The following is a 19630-nucleotide window of genomic DNA, read 5'->3' as shown; positions in this document are numbered from 1 at the left end:
GCCTGGTTTCCTAGGCGGAGGCAGGTGTGTTGTCGGCAGAGACCCTCACTCAGGCCAAGTGCGTGATGTCTCTTCTTCTTCCGCAGACGCCGAGCCCGGCACCCGGGAACCCGTTCCGGACGTGCCGCTCCCAACCATGACTCCCAGCACCGAGGAGGCTGACCACGACCACGACCACGACCACGACCACGGTAGGGGCCCGTGTGCCTTGTGTCCTCTGCCCCTGGGAGCCCGCTGGGTTGCCGGGGCTCCTTGAGCGAGAACGGGCTTTCCTATTGCCTCCGGGACCGGGAAGGTGTCGCCATGCGATTCCTTGTCCCGAAACGCTGGCCTGTGCTCTGGAGCTGCGGGGACGTCCTCGGGGCTCTGCCCGGGAAGGATGTGCTCCCTGGGGAGAGAGGGGCCGCGGTGCGAGTCCGGCGCTCCGAGACGGGGCCGTGTGTCCTCCCGGGTTCTCTGGTTGGCTGCACGCTGCCTGGGCCTGTCCGCAGGTTGTCCGTTTCTCTGCGTGGTGGTCTGCTAACCCGTGCGGGAGGGGCGTAGGCTTCCCCGCCCCCCACGTCTGCTCCCGCCATGACCCACCCCGGGGGTCTGGTGCAGCACTCCCAGCCCGCATGCCTGGCGTGGCCACGGAGGCTGCGAGTGCAGAAGCCTCATGGGACCCGGCGTGGAGTGCCCCACTGCCCCTGGTGGCCCAGTGTGCGCAGCGGACTTAGGCGCGGGCACGCTGGGCTCCGCGAGGGTGGTGCTCTGTGCCTCTGCCTCTCCTGAGACGTCCTTGCCTTCCTCTTGGCGTTGGCTGGTCTCCGAGCTCCCGGGACAGCGTCCAGGAGGCGTGGCCGCTGCCTGAGGACAAGTCCTCGATGTGCCCTCTGACGCTGGCACGAGCGTGTTCTGGACCCGGGCCGTGCCCCCAGGCAGCTGGGGAGTTGTCTGCCTTGTAGTCCGGCGGGCCACCAGGAGAATCTGACCCAGTGTCCTGGATGGGCCAGTTCCCAGTCGTGCGCTCGCGGGCCCGTCTGTCCTGCATGCCCTGAGTGGGCGCAGATGAGAGAGGGCGCGGTTGCTCCGTCCGCATTTCTCCCCTCTCGCCCCCATGCGGGGAGCCGTCCAGCGGGGCCTGGCTGGACTGAGCCCGTGCCGGACACGGTGCTCCGTTGCCGTCCTGGAGGGCCCAGAGGATTGCTCGAGGTGTGCCCACCAGGCCCCTCCCCTGAGACAGGGGGCTGGGTGCCGTCAGGTTCTTTCTTGGCTGCCCCTGGAACCCGGAGGTGGCCCTTGCCTGGTTCCTGGATCCTTTCACTTCCCCTTCCTCGTCGCCTTGCCGTGTGGAAGGCAAGGGCCGCTCTTAGCCCGCCAGCCCTGGCCAAGGAGGGGAACCCACTTGGAGGGTGGGGTGGCACCAAGGCCTTGCGCGGCCCAACGCACAAGGGGGGACGGCGCGCCCTGCTGCGGGCCCTCGCCCTGGCCCCGGTGCCACCAGTTTCCCTTGGTCGGGATTCTTTGTGGCCTAGGCAGGCAGGCGCCCGTGCTGTCTCCGCACTGACCTAGGCACCCACCCACATGAGGCGTCGGGAGGTGTGGGGCCGGGAGAACATTTCTCTGCCTGGTTTCCTAGGCGGAGGCAGGTGTGTTGTCGGCAGAGACCCTCACTCAGGCCAAGTGCGTGATGTCTCTTCTTCTTCCGCAGACGCCGAGCCCGGCACCCGGGAACCCGTTCCGGACGTGCCGCTCCCAACCATGACTCCCAGCACCGAGGAGGCTGACCACGACCACGACCACGACCACGACCATGGTAGGGGCCCGTGTGCCTTGTGTCCTCTGCCCCTGGGAGCCCGCTGGGTTTCCGGGGCTCCTTGAGTGAGAACGGGCTTTCCTATTGCCTCCGGGACTGGGAAGCTTCTGCAAAGTGCTTCCTTGTTGCCAGAAGGTGTCCTGTGACCTAGGATTTCTCTGTCTTTTGCTTACATAGATCTTTCATTTTTTCCTGCAGTGTTTGAACTGCCTTTAACGCTGCTTTTTCAGTCTGTTTTGCTTTGATTTTCTTCACCTTCCTTAAAGGTTTCCTTTTTTTTTTTTTTTTTTTGTCTCTGAGTGGTACGGTTTTCTCTCTCTCTCTGTGCCCATTTTGCCTTTGCACTGTAATATGTACTTTGTTTCCTGTAATTTGCCATGATTCAGGACATTTTTCTCAGTGACCTCTTTCTGTGAATCCAAGATTTTCTGTTTCATTCTGGTTTTTTGTAGGTTCTGTGGGCTCTGTAATCTTGTTACAGATCGTTGTCCCCAAACTTGTAGCGCCCCCATTTGAACTTAGGAACAATCTGTTTGGCTCATGTGCGGTTTGTGCTTTAGAGTTACTGCTGTTGTTCCTTTTTGACGTGACATTTTTATGGTGGAATGTTATTGCTAAGTGTCTCCTTTTTCTGAAAATATGTCTGTGTTTTCTACCTGTTTTGGAATCTTCATCCTTCTGCTTAACATGGATGCGTTTCTTCAGTGTAGAAGTGCTCGTGTGCAAGTCGTGTCCTCCATGACTGCCTTTTGTCCTCGTGAGTCCTATCATTGGCTGAACACTGCTGCATAACGACTCGGCATTTTTGAATGTTCGCAGAGCCTTTTAGTTTTTCTTCCTTACTCTTTAGTTAGGAAGTTATTTTTTGTTACTCTATACTAATGCTGAATGAAATCTGTCTTCTCAGTCACTCAGTTCAGTATGCCTGGATCCTTCCATGGATGAAATAATAGCAGAACTCTAATCAAGTGTCAAGTCTTCTCACTGAACCTAATGCTCCAGTGTGCAGTGGAGCCAACCTGCACCTATATTTGCATGTTGTTCCATTCCTGTGTTCCCCATTCGAACATTTGTAAATATAGTAGAAAATTTTTCAGATATTGTCTGAGATGGTACCAAACTAAAAAACACTCTTGGACTACCTGTGACTTTACTTGTCTCCCAGGTAGACACCATTTGTGCCATTTGTATGTTACCAGATCTCTCATTACATCTTTCTCTATTCTTTGGCTGTCTGGAATTGTCTTTGCAATTAGGAGTATCAAGATATGTCCCTGGACAGAAAGAAAACCTTTAAGAATGAATGGAGTGCAGGAAATGATTTTACTCTAGCTGTTTGAAATCCATGAGCCATTTCCCATAATGCATGTTTGCATGTACAGGAACATGAGTCAGAATTGTCAGGAACATCCATTGTGAATGTGTTCATCTCTGTGTTTCAGAAATACTGATTTTATTCCTCTCTGATGTGAAAAATCACCGAGGACTTATTTTCTTTCCCTTACCGAAAGACCTGATGATTACATGGGAATCTGACATTTAGGATGGTCTGATAACTGATCAAACTCCAAATGTGTCCAATGATGCTAGCACCAGTCTCCCTTTGGGTACACTTCTGTTCTAACCTCTGTTCTCTTGAGCACTTGATGTGCTCAAATACCAGAATGCCTTACAAGTTCCTTTGATATTCTCTGCTGATCCTTTCTCTGAACACTAGGGGTTGCTTTTTCAATTTTTCCTTTGTGTTTCTTAGGTTGCTGGAAACCTTTGATGTTCTGGCCTGGAAGGATAGAGTTCCTAGGTACAACATTGCCCCTGGGGCACATTTACTGAGACAGCCAGTTTGCTTCCTGTGGCTCTACACTCAGTATGCACTTCCCAAGATCACAAAGATGTTCAGTTTCTCTCTCCTTATGCGTTTGCAGCTGTTTATGGTCACTGCAATGCTTGGTACACAAGTTCTATACCACCACGTGCCACACACTTTTTTCCTTGTAGTATTCTAGCTTTGCATTTGGTACTTCTGATATGTAGTTGATTCTTAGTTTATGATGTCTCAGAAACCTCCAGAAAGTGTTGATTTTGAGTGCCATTTGCTGGGATGTCAAATCATTGATTTGCTTGTAATAGCAGGTTGAGTGTGTTTTCTCAACCTATCCGAAGACACTTTTAGGTATATCTGCAGCGGAGTCAATCTAACCAACTTGGAAATCCTAACCATTGCCACACATATACCTGGTCCAAATCCTCCATGCGAAGAGAAGGGCATGCCTGAGCTTGGCATGTGTCAACCGTGTCATTTGTATTCTGTCTATTGCTTTACTGAAGAGTCGGCATGGTTGCTTAGTAGCTTGTCACATCCTATCTACATTTCTGGAGCCCTCCATGAAGGATAAACTTGCCTAAATATTTGCATGACTTTGTCATGTTGAATTTAAGTCTTCAGTTGCTGTCCAGGAGGGACCCGATTCCTGATGGAGTTATCCATGTGGCTCCTGTACTAGGACAGTGGGTTGTGCATCATATTGTTCTTTCGTGGCTCCCACTGGGACATGGAGAGAGCACTTTCTGAATTACTGGATCCTTTCTTTTCATCTATGACTGTTGTCTCATTTTCTCCAAGTGGAAGGGAAATTCTTTAAACTCAAATGATTGCCAAGGACATAAACCTCTAAGAATGATTTTCAACTTGCCAGTTGTTTTTCTCTCAAAACATGACAACATCTCCCCATTTTCTCCTAATTTGGATTTTTGTAGACTTACCCTTATTATGTCTCAGAAAACTTGTGCACATCCACATTATGAGAATGTGTTGTTTGGGTTGGAGATCACTTCTGTTCCTGCTTTCTGACATGGAGTTGGATCTGCATCTGAAAATCTGCTTAGGCAACTTTTGTTTTTTCTTCCACAGGAAGTATGATAGTCTCACTGGAGTCAAACCCAGAATCAGGCATGGTGACTGAGCAGAGCCTTCCAGTGGCAAATGATACCATGCCTCAGTTCAGTAGGGATCCATATGTTTTATGTCCTCTGATCTATGAGATGCTGAAGATTTCATGTGGCATAAGTTCTGAGAACTCCTCTTCAGTATGTCTGCCATGCTTTCAAGATAATGCTGAGAGCTGCTTTTCCCAGAATGTTTGGCTATGTTTTCTTAATGTTCCTGAAACCTTTAGTTTCTGCCACGGAAGGACGTATTTCCTCGATAGAGATTTGCCCATGTGACACCTGTACAAGACCGTCATGTGGAAGCGCATCATCTCTCACTGGCCAACAGCTGCACATTCTATGGGCACTTTGCAAGTTATCAGAAACTTGGCGATTGTCTATCTTTACCCCTTTGCTATAGCCTAAGGTCATCTGATGCTTTGCTCTCAGCTGCTGTTCAAATACAAATAAAACATCTTGAAGAAATTTAAAATAGGAATTGTTTAACAACTCTCCTATCTATCTGTTTTGTTCTCATGCATTTTCCTTTACTTCTGTTTTGGGGTACCATAAAGTTCATGACAATCATCATTATGAATTAAACATGGTGGGATGTAAAATAATTTATTTTACACCATGTGCATATTGATATGGGTCTGTTTTCTGAAAACATCATTAGACAGCCTTAGTTCTTTCCATCAACAGAATAAGTAACACCACAATGGAAATCCAATCAGTGTCAAGGTGTGTGACTGACCATGATCTTCACTGTGTGAATATTCAGCCCGAATCTAGAGTGGGACCACACTTTCCTTTTGCACTTTATCTTCTTAGTTACTGAAAAGCACTTTGGTGTATTTCCTTAGGATTTCTTCTTACTTCCATACAGTTTCTTTAAGTTCACACAAAGAATCCATTTTCAAAATGTTCATGTGACCACTAACTTGACTCGGTCTCTTCGGTTGTTCTCCAGGAAGGATGGAATTGCTCAGCAGAGATTGTCCTTGAGGGCTCTAATCTAAGGCAAAGCTTTTGTTTCATGTTGTTCTCTGTGTGGCTCCCAGCAGAACACGGAATGGGCACTTTCCAAGTTACCGTATCCTTTCCTTTTGTCTATACCTGGCTTTTTCTTTATTGAGGGGTGTTTGCAATTGGTAAGTCACAAACGATATTTAAGGATAAAAATAAGGAATCTAAGGATATATTTGAAATTGGCATTTTTGTTGCTGAATTATTAAATCTATGAGCCGCTTTCTCATTGTACCTATCTTTATAAACCTATGTCTGGCCGGCGCCGCAGCTCACTAGGCTAATCCTCCACCTTGTAGCGCCGGCACACCGGGTTCTAGTCCCGGTTGGGGCACCGGATTCTGTCCCGGTTGCCCCTCTTCCAGGCCACCTCTCTGCTGTGGCCAGGGAGTGCAGTGGAGGATGGCCCAAGTGCTTGGGCCCTGCACCCCATGGGAGACCAGGATAAGTACCTGGCTCCTGCCATAGGATCAGCGAGGTGCGCCGACCACAGCAGAGGGTGAACCAATGGCAAAGGAAGACCTTTCTCTGCTTCTCTCTCACTGTCCACTCTGCCTGTCAAAAATAAATAAATAAAAATAAACCTATGTTTATCTTGTGTCAGAAAACTCATGAAATCCACATTATGAGCATGTATTTCTATGGGTTCAAATAATGTTTTCGTGTTGTCAGTTGATAAAATGATTGTGTTCTGAAAATATCCTAAGAAAACTTTTGATTTACCTTCCACAGGTGATTTAATGCTACCCTGGAGTACGAATCAGTGTAAGGTATGATGACAGAGTAAAAAAAATTTTCAGTGGCAGCTGAAGCCTTCTGTCCTCTGCATTCTGAGTTACTGAGAGTTGAGTTAGCATCATTCCTTAGTATTTTTCTTCATTTCTATGCACTTCCTTTAACCTAACACTAGGGACTACTTTTCAAAAATATCTGTTTGAGTTTTCTCACTTTGCTTGAAAACCTTAGTTTCCTCACAGGAAGGAGTACTTTAGTAGAGAATTGTCATTGAGGTATCTAAACTAAGACTAGTGTTTTGCTTCTTGTTTTTCTATCATTTGTTTGCTGGAGTACACTGAGTGGGAATGTTCCAACTTGCCAGTTGCTTTCATTTTTTTCCATCCTTTTCCTTTGGCTTTACCAAGGGGTAGTGTAACGGTCAGTACACAATGCATTCAAAGGCAAAAATTAAACAATGTAAAAAGGAAGTTAGCATGAGGACTTGTTTTGCTCCCCCAGATTGTAAAACCTGTGCATCAAGTTTTCATTCATTGTATTTACATAAACTTACCTCTTAGAAGCCTCATGAAGTCCACATCATGGGTGTATTATGTTTCAGTATATTTTTTCTTTTACTGTTGCTCCATGTTGAAATGAATATGTTGTCTTCAAATATACTAAGATAACTCCTGGTTTTTCTTCAACATAAGAAATTTCCCCCACCACTCCAAACCAGAACAGTGTCACGTATATTCACTGACCAAAATCCTCCAGTGGTAGAAGGTGAGAAGTCTGACCTTCTATGGGACCACCCGTGTCTACTGTACTCTGTCTTCTGAGTTACTGGAGAGCACAGTTGACATGATCCCTTAGGATATTTTTTCCCGATAAACTTCATTTCACCTCACAGTATGAACTACGTTTTCTAGAATGCTTGCGCATGTTTTCTAATGTTGTTTGACATCCTCAGTTTCTGTGCATGAAGAATGGACGGAATTCTTGGGTAGAGAATTGCCCAAGAGGCACCTAAAATAAGAAAAGTGTTTTGCATTGTTACTCTATCGTTGCCTCACAGTTGCACACTGCATGGACACTTTTCGTGTTACCAGATAGTATCAGTATCTCCTTGTGCCTTTGCCATAATGCAGGGTAATTTCAGTGCTTTCTACACAAATAGTGTTCAAAGGTAAAATAAGACACCTAAAAATGAACCCAGAACATATATTTTCCTTAGCTTTTCTACATGAAGTCTCAGAAACCTCATGAAAATCCCCATTGTAAGTGTAGGATGCTGGTATTTAAAGTAATTTGTTATTACTATCTGATACTGAGATGAGTCTCTTATGAAAATGTTTTAAGAGAGCTTTATTTTTTTCTGCAATGGAATGAATGACACTCCAGGGGAAGCCCACCCAGTGTCAAATATGGTGACTGACAAAAATCTTCCACTGGGAGAGGATATCAGGCCTAACCTTGCAGTGGGCCTACTGATGTTTTCTCTCCTCTTTTTCTTACTTATTATGAGGACAGCTGTCCTGATTCTCTATTTTAAAGATTTTTTAAATTTATTTGAGAGGTAGAATTACAGACAGTGAGAGACAGAGAAAGGTCTTCCATCTGTTGGTTCACTCCCCAAATGACCACAATAGCCAGAGCTGCACCGGTCCAAAGCCAGCAGACAAGAGCTTCTTCCAGGCCTTCCACATGGGTGCAGGGGCTAGAGTACTTGGGCCAACTTCTACTGCTTTCCCAGGCCATGGTGCAGGGCTGGACCAGAAGAGAAGCAACTGGGACTAGAACCGGTACCTATATGAGATGCTGGTGCCGCAGGTGGAGGGTTAACCTACTGTGCCAAAGCACCAGGATTTTATCTTTCTGTACAAATCTTTTAACTTTACACTAAGAATTATTGTGCAGAAATGTTTGTAGAAGTTTTCTAATTTGGCTTGGACTCTTCAGATCCTGTGCAGGAAGCATGGAGTTCCTTGCCAGGGAATTTCCCGTGGGGCACTTAACCTCATCTACTCCATTTTGTATTCCTCCTATTCTATCCTTGACTCCTAGAGAAACACCAAATGGGCACTTTCCAAGTTACCAGACCTTTGATTTTTATCATAATCTTTTTGTCTTCTGAAAGAGTAGTTGCGATTGTTAAGATACAAATAATAGTCAAGGATAAAAGGGGAAAAAAACTAAAAATGAATTTAAACAAGAATTTTGTTCTAAAATTATTAAACTATGAACTTTTTTTCATTATCCATACTTTAAGAAACTGATTTTAATGATGTATCAGAAAACTCATTCAAGTCCACAATAGGAGCCAATTTGCTTGGATTTCAAATTTTTTTGCTGCCATCAGATGGTTGAGATGGGTCTGTTGTCTGAAATATCTTGACAACTTTTGTTTGTCATTCAACAGGTGCTTTGATGCTACCGCTGCTGTTGACACAATACCAGGTAGGGTGAATGGCCAAAATCTCGAAATGGCACAGGATGCCATGCCTGAGCCTAGATGGGCCCACCTATGTCTTCTGTCCTCTGCATTCCAAGTGGCTGGAAAACTGAGTTAGGATCTCTTTTTCTTAAGATTTTCTTTTCTTTTCTCTGTATTTTACTTAACATAAGACTAAGGACTACTGTTTCAAAATGTTTGTTTTTAAACTTTGCTTGAAATATCTTCAGTTTCTTCCCCTGGTGGGTGAACTTCCTTGGTAGAGAATTGCCCATGAGGCCCATAAACTAAGACCACATAGTCTTCATGTTTTCTTCACACTTGTTGGCAGTACAACACTGAATTCACATTTTCCAAGCTACAAGTTTGTTTCATTTTTTTCTTTGCCTTCATTAAAAGTAGTTCTAATGCTGCAACACAATTTGGTATTCAAAGACAAAAACTAAAATATAAGAATCAAGATACAATAGGAAGTTGCTTTGGTCCAACAAAGCATTTACGCTAGGTATCAATTTGCTCATCAGTTGTATCTTTTCATAAGCTTATCTCTAAGCTGTCTCAGAAACCTCCTGAAATCCACACCATGAGTGTATCATGCTCTCCCTAACATTATTTTTCCTGCTCCCTGGTGTTTCTTCAGCAGAACAAATTACCCTGCTACTGCAGACCAGACCAGTGTCCAGTATAATGACCAAGTGAATTCTCCAGCCGGAGAGGATGCCAAGCCTGCGCTTGGTATGGGCCCACCCAGTGCACTGTCCTCTGACTTCTGAGTTACAGAAGAGCACAGTTACCATGACTGCTTAGGGTTTTTTCCCCATGCACTTCATTTAACCTCATAGGAAGGACTGCTTGCACAAGTTTTCTGTTTTTGCTTGACACATTCAATTTCTGTCCAAGAATGGATGGAATTCCTGAGTAGAGAATTGCCCAAGAGGCACCTACACCAAGACAACCATTGTGCATCAAGTGGTTCCATGTGTGTTCGCAGTTGCACACTGAATGAACACTTTCCAAACTACCAGGTCCTTTCAGTTTACCTGCCCTTATTCTTTTGCTTCATCAGGGGTTAATTCCAATGCTTTGTACACAAAGAGTATTCAAAGATAAAGGTAAATCTTCTAAAAATGAAGAGTGGGGATTTGTTGGGTTCAGAAAGTATAATATCTATGGTTTTTTCATAACACATATTTTCCTTAAATTGTCTGCATGAAGTCTCAGAAACCTCATGAAAACACTCCTTTATGAGTGTGTGACACTTGGCTTTAAAGTACTTTTTTTGCCACTCTCTCTCTCATACTGAGTTTACTTTATGAATATGTCCTAAGAAAACTTAGGTTTTATCTTCAGTGAAATAAATAATGCCACTCCTGGAATCTGACCCCATGTCAAGTAGGGCGATTGACCGGAATCCTGCATTGGAAGAGGATTCCAGGGCACAGCTGTGTCCTCTGTCCGCTGTTACTCAAGAGCTCCATTGGCATGGTTTCTCAGGGCTTCCTCTTAACTTCTCCTCAGTAGTGCCAGCAAGCACTCTGCAAACCTAGGTTATTATTGGCAAAAGGCAATTTTTTTACAGGGTGAAGTTTGGTTCATAACCTGGAGACATGTATTATCAGTTCCTTCTCATGTGTGTCTTTTGGTTTAATGATGTTTACCTCATTTCTTAGGGGAAATCTTGAGGGCAGTTCTTTAATCAGGAATTGGGATATCTCCAGAGTCTGAGAATATTATTTCACTTTTTATTTCAACAGAAATGGAACCATCTCATCATATCTGGTGCTTTGGAACAACAGTAATCGACCCTATAAAGCAAGCTGCAAAACTCACATCTAGTAGGGGGCCGCCCAACTCTCCAAAATGAATCATTTTATTTCATTCAATGGTAGCATATTCACAGCTTGACATCACTAATTTCCCTACACTCTACCATGAAGCTAAGAGTGTTTTTAGAAAAAAAATTGACAGATTTTTCTTTCTGTCCAGAAATAAACAAATTGGCTTGCAACTGACTTCAAAGGAGTCATGTTTTCTGACTGTGCGGAAATCATGTTGTACACTTCACACTTCACAGACTTATTCAAAAAGGAATATGGAATGATCTGATTCCAAAATTTCAGCTCAACCCATTTCAGTCTTGAATTTCCAATTCCATTGTTCAAGGGGACATGCAACAGTTACTATAAAATCAGTATTTAAGAATACAGTGAAATATATAAAAACAGAATGAAAATATGAGCTGATATTGGCACAAAAAATTTAAACCCACACATAGTTTTTTTCATGGTAGCATTTTCATACATTTTTTTTCATCATGAAGTCACAGAAAGTTCATGAAAGCTCATATTCTAAAATCTCATCAAAATTTGATAAAGATGCATACCATAAAATCCTTTGAATGGATTTAAAATCGTGTTCATACCAAATCACATTTTAATTCTATTTTTTTGAGTTTTTTAAAGATTTACTTATTTACTTGAAAGTCAGAGTTACACAGAGAGAGGAGAGGCAGAGAGAGGTCTTCCATCTGGTGGTTCGCTCCCCAATTGGCTGCAATGGCCGGAGCTGTGCTGATCTGAAGCCAGGAGCTTTTCCTGTGTCTCCCACACAGGTGCAGGGGCCCAAGCACTTGGGCCATCTTCTACTGCTTTCCCAGGCCATAGTGGAGAGCTGGATCAAAAGTGGAGCAGCCAGGTCTTGAACTGGTGCCCATTTGGGATGCTGGCACTTCAGGCCAGGGCGTTAACCCATTGGATCACAGTGCCAGTCCCTATGTTTTTTGAGTTTTATGTTCTCATTTTTCATTTTGAGGGGCTTTTGTTCTTTTTTTATCTTTTTATTTTTTGTTTTGCAATTATTCATTTTTTTCCTATTTTGACATTTATGTTTTTATACCATTTATGAAATGGTTGATGTCTCCTGGACAAATAACTATTTTCAATATTCTGGATATCCTGAAGATGATGTTCATTATACCATATATTACTTTTATAAGAATCTTCAGAAAATCATACATTAATAATGAAATATTATAACTTGAAGACATAAAGAACATAAGTGATTCTCAGTTCCCACCCACTTTTAAAAGAGAGTAAGCTCAGTTACCTGACTGTAGAGTGCCATGATCACACTCCACTAATTTGTTATGTAGGAAAATTTGGCATTATACTGTGTCCAGAGCAAAACATGAATCATAGCATCTTTCCATATATGTCTTCTCGATTTTAATTCCTATCTTATTTTCATCAATGCGAAGTCATTTAGGAAAAATTCAGTAATACAGTCCTTCAGTGATGCTCATAAACCTTCAATATCCAAATCACATTCCAGAACTCAATGGGAATTTTCAGAACATCTGAGCTCCATCAACAATTTTGTAAGCAAAATCATCTGAAATATTCTTAAGTCACCATAAATTCTCTGATTGATTAGTGCATCCAAGGGTGGGAATGGACTTAGTAAAGGTGGTAAGATGGCTTTGGGGTTGATGCTTTTTAAAATGATTGGCTAAAGTATAGGGTCTGAGCCGCTTGGGTGTAGATGGCAAACTGCAGGGTTTCGGGATGTTATCAAGCACCTTAACTGCCTGAAAAGACACCTGGAACTTTAAGCATTTCCCTGCTATCTGCTGATTGGCTGTTGCTAGGGGAGTTTATCGCAAGGGAAGTTTATTCTCTTTTCAGGAGCTTTTGGCTTAGGGCTCAGGCCCTAAGCCTACTCTAAAATAGCTGCACCTTGATCCAGGCTCAGGTCTCTCACTGGAAATCTCTATTGTTTTAAACATATTTTACTGATGGCCCATATCAGTGAATCTGTAAATCCAGTGAATGATGTAAAATCTTGTTCTCACACGCAGAGCACATTACTTTGCTTAGTTTATAGAAGACATACCCAGTGATCTGTCCACTTCTTTCTTTGTTCACCTAAAGAATTATGCTGTGACTTCTTGGCTTCGATAGTCATTTGTACATGATTATGGCTTTGAGGGAGGCCCAGCTCAGTTGGGTCATTCTTCTGGTCTCACTGGGTCACTCGGGGGCCAGAAGACAACTGTGTATTTCTCAACTTCCTTTGATTGCTACATAGCCATATACCAGGGGGGAGATTGGAAATCTTTTCTCACACAAATTTCATAAAGTTTTCCTATATTGCAGCTCCATCTGATTATTCCCTATTACAGATACACACTTGGACTCACTAGACCTTGGCTCCTATATTTTTTCCACTACCAGGAATTACACTGGTGCTTTCAGTATTCTCTGGAAAATTTTAAATTCTGTGGTAAATGATCATGTTTTGTGGTAGTTCTATTCTGCTTAATGCCCACTAAAATGTACAGGCAGCTCTTCATATCCTGTGGTTTCAGCCAAATCCAGAAAGAGAATATAAGATGCAAAGTTTCTCATTATCATTATTCTCTGAAGTATAAGTTCCATTCCTTACAGAACAGTTAATTTGTAGGAGGTAGTGTAGGAGATGTAGAGGTCACTTAAAAGGATATGTGAGGGTGGCATAAATTATATGCAAATACAGTTCTACTTGATATTGGGGTAGGAGCATCTATGGATTTTGTTATCTTTTGGGATCATGGAATCAATTCCCCACAGATGCTGAGGGACAACTATCTATGGGGGAATGAAGATGTGCATAGTTCTTGGAATAAAAGGATTTCATATGTGTTGGTAATATCTTTACATTTGAAAGTTGGAGAGATAAAAGAGCACATATGGGATTTCAGAGAGTAGCAGTAAGACATCCATTTGATGCATGATTTAGATTAATTGCAGCATTATTTTGAAGTTCCGAAATACATGAAGCATTTCCATTCATGATGCTAAAGTGGAGGATACTAATGGGATCTCTTCTCATTAGAGATGACTGCATGGTTGTGTGAAAAATCTGAGACATCAACAATTGCAGGATAAAAGGGACAAAAATATATGCCTTCACAATGCATCTAGGTTTTGAATCAGGAAAGAAATACCCTAAAGTCAATCCTTCCAGTTGCAAAAGAAGGGACAGAAAAGGAGGTAAAGAAAATCTGAGATTCAAGGAATTTGTCAATTGCAACTCGTGGGCATGATTCTTGCTACAGGGAAACAGTTAATAGTTTTCTCTCAGCACTCACACAGCAGAGACTTGAGGAAAGTAACTTACATCTTCATTTTGGAGAAAGATCCTAGGGCCTGAACAACTGTAAAAGGGCACAACTCTTGTACGGACTTACAGTGACTAGAAGGCAATGAGTTTTTCAGTTTATCATCTTTATGGTAGCTGTGAGAAAGATAGTATAATCAGCAGTCTATGCTTAGTGATGTGATAAGATTAAACATTTCCATCAACAAAATAAAGGCCCTTGGGATGAATTATGCTATTCCGGAAAGAAAACACACCCATGCTACCAGTACCGAAATTCTGAATCCATGTATACAAGGTTTACTCATGAACATATATCTTTAAAAAAAAAAAAACTGTGCATGGATTTCAAAATTATTTGCCCCAAGGAATTCATTTCCTTGAGCTTTTTGAAGTACCCTTGTATTTACACAAGCACATTCATTCACTTCCTGATCCACACAAGCACCGTGTTAGAATTTGGGGAATGGATGATATGTTAGTGAAAAAACAACGTCTTTACAGAGCAGTGGGCAATGTCTTGGATATTTTTCTTGAGCTCCTTCCATGCTAGGCAAATGAGCCAGTATTCTGAAGATCTGTAGTAGATAGTGACCCTCTTTTCTAATTTTTGTTTTGTGTTGTACTTTTCTGCAGCCCGAGTGATGGTAGGAAGAAATTAGCAGAGACTGAAATTGGTAATCCTTTCATGAGTCTTGAAGGGTGCAACACAGAAAAAAAGGCATGGGTTGGTGATACAGGAGGGATGACGCGGGACCTGTGAAGACGTGGGAGTAGCCAGACCTCGGGCAGTAGTGGTGCTGCCTGTGGGCAAGAGGCTGCCAAGCCAGGCCCCTGCACTGGCACCATAGGGATTGCCTCTTGCATCCAGAGCCAGGGCAGTCCCGTGCCTTACAGGGGGAGGTTGGGAGCCAGGAGCCTTGCAGGGTCAAAGCCCAGGTCCCATTAGGGCACTGCATGCCTGGCACCCGCCACCAGAGGGCAGAGTTGCAGTGCCATGCCCTAGGTTGGGCCAACACTCTGGCCTGGGCCGTACTCTCTTTTGGGTCCACTCTGCGACCTGGATCTTGGCCAAACAGGATTGCAATGACCTGGCCACCTGGGCAAGCAGGGCGGAGGCGCAGTGAGGCAGGGAGAGCTGTGCATGCCAGTTGAGCCCCAGTTGAGGCTGCAGTCCAGAATCCACCACCCCCTTCTCCCGAGCCCAAGGGTCTGTGGAGCACGGCTGAAACCTTGCAGCGCTGGCACCTGGACGATAGCCTGGACAATAGGTTTTAGTGCTCTTCCTGGCTGTGACCAGCTTTGGGCCTCAGGTGTCCCCTCCACTGCTGCCACTGCCATCAGCCCTCTCTGGAGCCACAGGATCAATATTGCCTTCTTGACCTGTAGCAGCAACAGAGGGCACCTCTGCCACCCCTGGTCGACCCTTCCCTCATGATGGTGGCCGCTCCCTCCTGTCCTGTACCTACATGTCCCCCACCCTGGCTGGCCACACATCTTGGCCTCATCCCAGGGTCTGCCCTGTCATCCCCAGGGTTCAACTTGATGGGCATCTGCACCCCATGTCTGTGCTGAACAGAGAGAACACCTTGCCTAGAGTGGTCACGCCCCCGGCACTGGGAGGACACTGCCACAATTTTTAATGGAGCCTGGACTGTGGGAGCAGCCCCTGTTTTCTCCATGGGGATGCCCCTGCAACGTTGACCAAGGCTACTGAGACTGCCAACAAGGTGAGGGCCTCCGGTCAGCGGTGGTGGCAGGTTGGGGCTGCCGGGAGGCCAGCCTGTCATGGGTGGGCGTGGGGGTGTCTTGGAGAGGGACAGATGAGGGGCTCGGATTTGCCCTGAGGGGTGTGATGGGGCTGCCAAAGAGTTATGAGTAAACTGTACGGGTACTGTGATTTCAAGTTAGCACAGCTGCTTGATTGTGGAGTTGTCAGAGGTGACAGTTTCTATGCAAGGTGCTGGGCTGTGGATTCCAGGATATGGTTTTTCTTCTGGTCACTAAGAGTGTATGGAGTGTATGCAGTGGAGGGTGGCCCAAGTGCTTGGGCTCCTGCACCCGCATGGGAGACCAGGAGGAAGCACCTGGCTCCTGGCTTTGGATCGGCAAAGCACCAACTGTAGTGGCCATTTGGGGAGTGAACCAATGGAAGGAAGACCTTTCTGTCTCTCTCTGTCTATAACACCACCTGTCAAATTTAAAAAAAAAAAGAACAATGATTTAGTGTCTACTGACTCCCACCATTTTGAGCGTCTTTATGCTTTGTGCCATAGGTTTCCATAGGCCCATCAGCAGGGAGCAGGGTTGGAAGTGGAACAGCAGGGACTCAAGCTGGTGCCCACAGGTGGCAGCTTTATCCATGTGTCACAGTGCCAGTCCTAATTACTGATGTTATCAATGTATGTTTTTTTAAAAGATTTATTATTTATTTGAAAGGCAGAGTTACAGAGAGGCAGAGGCAGAGAGAGAGACAGACAGACAGAGGTATAGAGAGATCTTCCATCCTCTGGTTCACTCCCCAGATGGCCGCAATTGCCAGAGCTGCACCGATCTGAAGCCAGGAGCCAGGAGCTTCTTCTGGGTCTCCCATGCTGGTGCAGGGGACCAAGGACTTGGGCCATCTTTTACTGCGTTCCTAGGCCAAAGCGGAGCCAGATCAGAAGTGGAGCAGCCGGGACTTGAACCAGCACCCATATGGGATGCCAGCACTGCAGGTGGAGGCTTTAGCCACTGCACCACAGCGCTGGCCCCATCAATGCTGAATTGACTTTTAGGCATTAGCAGGTGGGCAGATCATAAAGAATGCTGATTTGATGATTTTCCTTTGAGGAATAGGAAGTGTAAAATCTTTGGATGTGGGGAAAGTGTCTCCCTTTACATCCATACCTACCTGTACTTAGTATATACCAAGTTGATCTCCTGTATATAAAGATAATGGAAAATGAATCTTGATGAAGAATGGGATGGGAGAGGGAGTGGGAGATGGGGTGGTTGTGGGTGGGAGGGAGGTTGTGAGGGGAGGGTCCGCTGTAATCCAAAAGTTGTACTTTCAAAATTTAGTTATTTAAGTTTAAAAAAATGAAAAATAACACTTGCTATGATACATAAAGAGAGCAAGAATACTCAAGTAGACCTATGAACTACAGTGTGTTTGCTAATCTTGATTGATGAGGGAATGTGCACTACTATTCTGTAGATGAAAATCAGATAAGTCAGTGATATTGCTTATATCATCTCTCAATAGTCCATTAAAATATTACACAGTAAAGCAGAGCCACGCAGCTTTATTGTGTAAAGACTTCATATTTTAGATATATTCCAGCTGTTCACAATTTGCTTGATGGCAGCTGTAGCCGTGGAGACAACTGTAGAGATTACCATGCTAATCAGATGAGTGCTTAATCTTTTTAAAATTCACTTATCAGTTTGTATACATCAAAGCTTATCTCTAAAATTATGACCTTAGATGAGCTAAAAGCAGAGCCCATCTGCAGGTGATTTTACTAATTGGTTTCTGGGTCTTGTTAGCAAATGCTAGATTTAAGAATTTTAAATGAGCTGGCTCTTTTGACATTGCACACAAATCGGAAAAGCAGTAATATTGAATATGCTAGTCCAGAAAATTGGCATTGGAAGAATCTTTAAGTATCTAAACTTCTTGGTTACCACATTAGAAGGCAGAAACTTTCAGAGACTTGTAGCTCAGAGAGACTTCTAGCTGAGTCCAAATCAGAATCTCAGGTTCGCTGGGCCTCATAACATTTTGTTGCTCAAGTCCACACAGACGCACTTTTATGTCTGTGGTACGTGCCCATTTTCTTCAAATCAGCGACAACTATTAAAGGTATGTCAGGGATAAAATGATTGCCACAAGTGAACTCAAGTTCTGAACTGATGTTTGATTTTCTTGAAATTCAGGTGGTCCTCTGTGCTGCTTTTTCACATTCGTCTTTATTATTTCATCTTTCAAGGTGCAATTGTTTTGATGTGAAACTTTGCCTAATAAATATAATCTATATCACCAAAATTCTGAGCAAAAGAATAACAAAACATGACAATTTCTGGACTGTGCCCCATTCCCATTTATTGGAGCACTTTCCATTGCTGTGGAGATGAAGAACATATACTGTTTTGTGAGAAAGACATCTGACAGGGTGGGTCGTGTCCTCACAGATAGCAGCTGCTGTCACATGCAGTTTTTCCCATGGTGAGACTGTTTTTTCTTGTTTTATTTTCATTGTGCCTTAAACATGATTTCAGATTATAAATATTTCCTTAAAGAATTTAAATACAGACATAAGCTGAAATTTTTCTATTGTCAAAACTTCAGTATGAATACATCTAACAAAGTGAATTTGGTTTGATTTTTAAACAGTGTCTCATTTTAACATGTTGCATGAATTGCTTATAGAAATAAATCTTACATTTGGTAAAGTGAATTATACGTTGTTTGATATACTGTATGTGAAATACTAGTATGTGATTACTTAATACTTAATAATAAATACCTAATATTTAATAATAAACTACTTAATACTTAATACAATACTTAATAATAAAATAATAAATACTTAATAATGGAGAAGGACAGAGACATCCTAGTACAGGAAGCTCATAGAACCCCCAATAAACATGACCAAAAGAGATCCTCACCACGACACGTGGTAATTAAACTTACCACAGTGAAACATAAAAAAAGATCTTAAAATGTGCAATAGAGAAACGTCAGATTACTCTCAGAGGATCTCCAATCAGACTCACAGCAGACTTCTCATCAGAAACACTACAGGCTAGGAGGGAATGTCGAGACATAACACAGGTGCTAAGAGAGAAAAATTGCCAGCCCAGAATATTATATCCTGCCAAGCTCTCATTTGTGAATGAAGGTGAAATAAAGACCTTTCATAGCAAACAGAAATTGAAAGACTTTGTGGCCACTCGTCCGGCCCTGCAAAAGATACTTAAAGATGTGCTACACTCAGAAACACAGAAACACGGCCATCAATATGAAAGAAGGGAAAGGAAGAACACCTACCAGTAAAAGAGCATGGGAAGCTCAAAGCATATACTAGAAAATATTTCCGGGAAAATGGCAGGGCAAAGTCACTACATATCAATAGTCACATTGAACATTAATGGTCTGAATTCTTCAGTTAAAAGACACCGTTTGGCTGACTGGCTCAAAGAACACAACCCAACTATTTGTTGCCTACAAGAAACACATCTCTCTAACAAAGAGGCATGCAGACTGAAAGTGAAAGGTTGGAAAAAGATATTCCATGCCAACAGAAACCAAAAAAAAAGCAGGTGTAGCCATATTAATATCAGACAAAATAAACTTTAATACAAAACTGTTAAGAGAGACAAAGAGGGACACTATATAATGATTAAGGGTTCAATTCAACAGGAAGATGTAACTATTATAAATGTATATGCACCTAATTACAGGGCACCGGTCTATTTAAAAGATATGTTAAAGGACTTAAAGGGAGATTTAGATTCCAATACAATAGTACTGGGGGACTTCAATACTCAGTGCAGTGGAGGATGGCCCAGGAGCTTGGGCCCTG

At 43.4% G+C, this 19630-nt stretch overlaps 1 long non-coding RNA gene across 2 annotated transcripts; it reads left to right on the top strand.

The window, feature by feature from the left end:
• The first annotated feature begins 85 nt into the window (after nucleotides 1-85).
• On the top strand, nucleotides 86-10933 carry LOC149124907 (uncharacterized). Of its 2 annotated transcripts, none has more exons than XR_016211691.1 (4): nucleotides 86-191; nucleotides 6485-6522; nucleotides 8889-8926; nucleotides 10676-10933. It is a non-coding gene; the product is annotated as an uncharacterized LOC149124907 (long non-coding RNA). The 2 variants fall into 2 exon arrangements; XR_016211690.1 differs by lacking the exon at nucleotides 86-191 and adding an exon at nucleotides 1723-1795.
• Nucleotides 10934-19630: the final 8697 nt, after the last annotated feature.

This window comes from Oryctolagus cuniculus, chromosome 8 (genome assembly GCF_051225735.1).
Source record: "Oryctolagus cuniculus isolate XC-2025 breed Fujian yellow rabbit chromosome 8, ASM5122573v1, whole genome shotgun sequence".
Taxonomy (NCBI): domain Eukaryota; kingdom Metazoa; phylum Chordata; class Mammalia; order Lagomorpha; family Leporidae; genus Oryctolagus; species Oryctolagus cuniculus.
The sequence above is the reverse complement of the archived record's forward strand: the minus strand, read 5'-3'. Positions and strand labels throughout refer to the sequence as shown.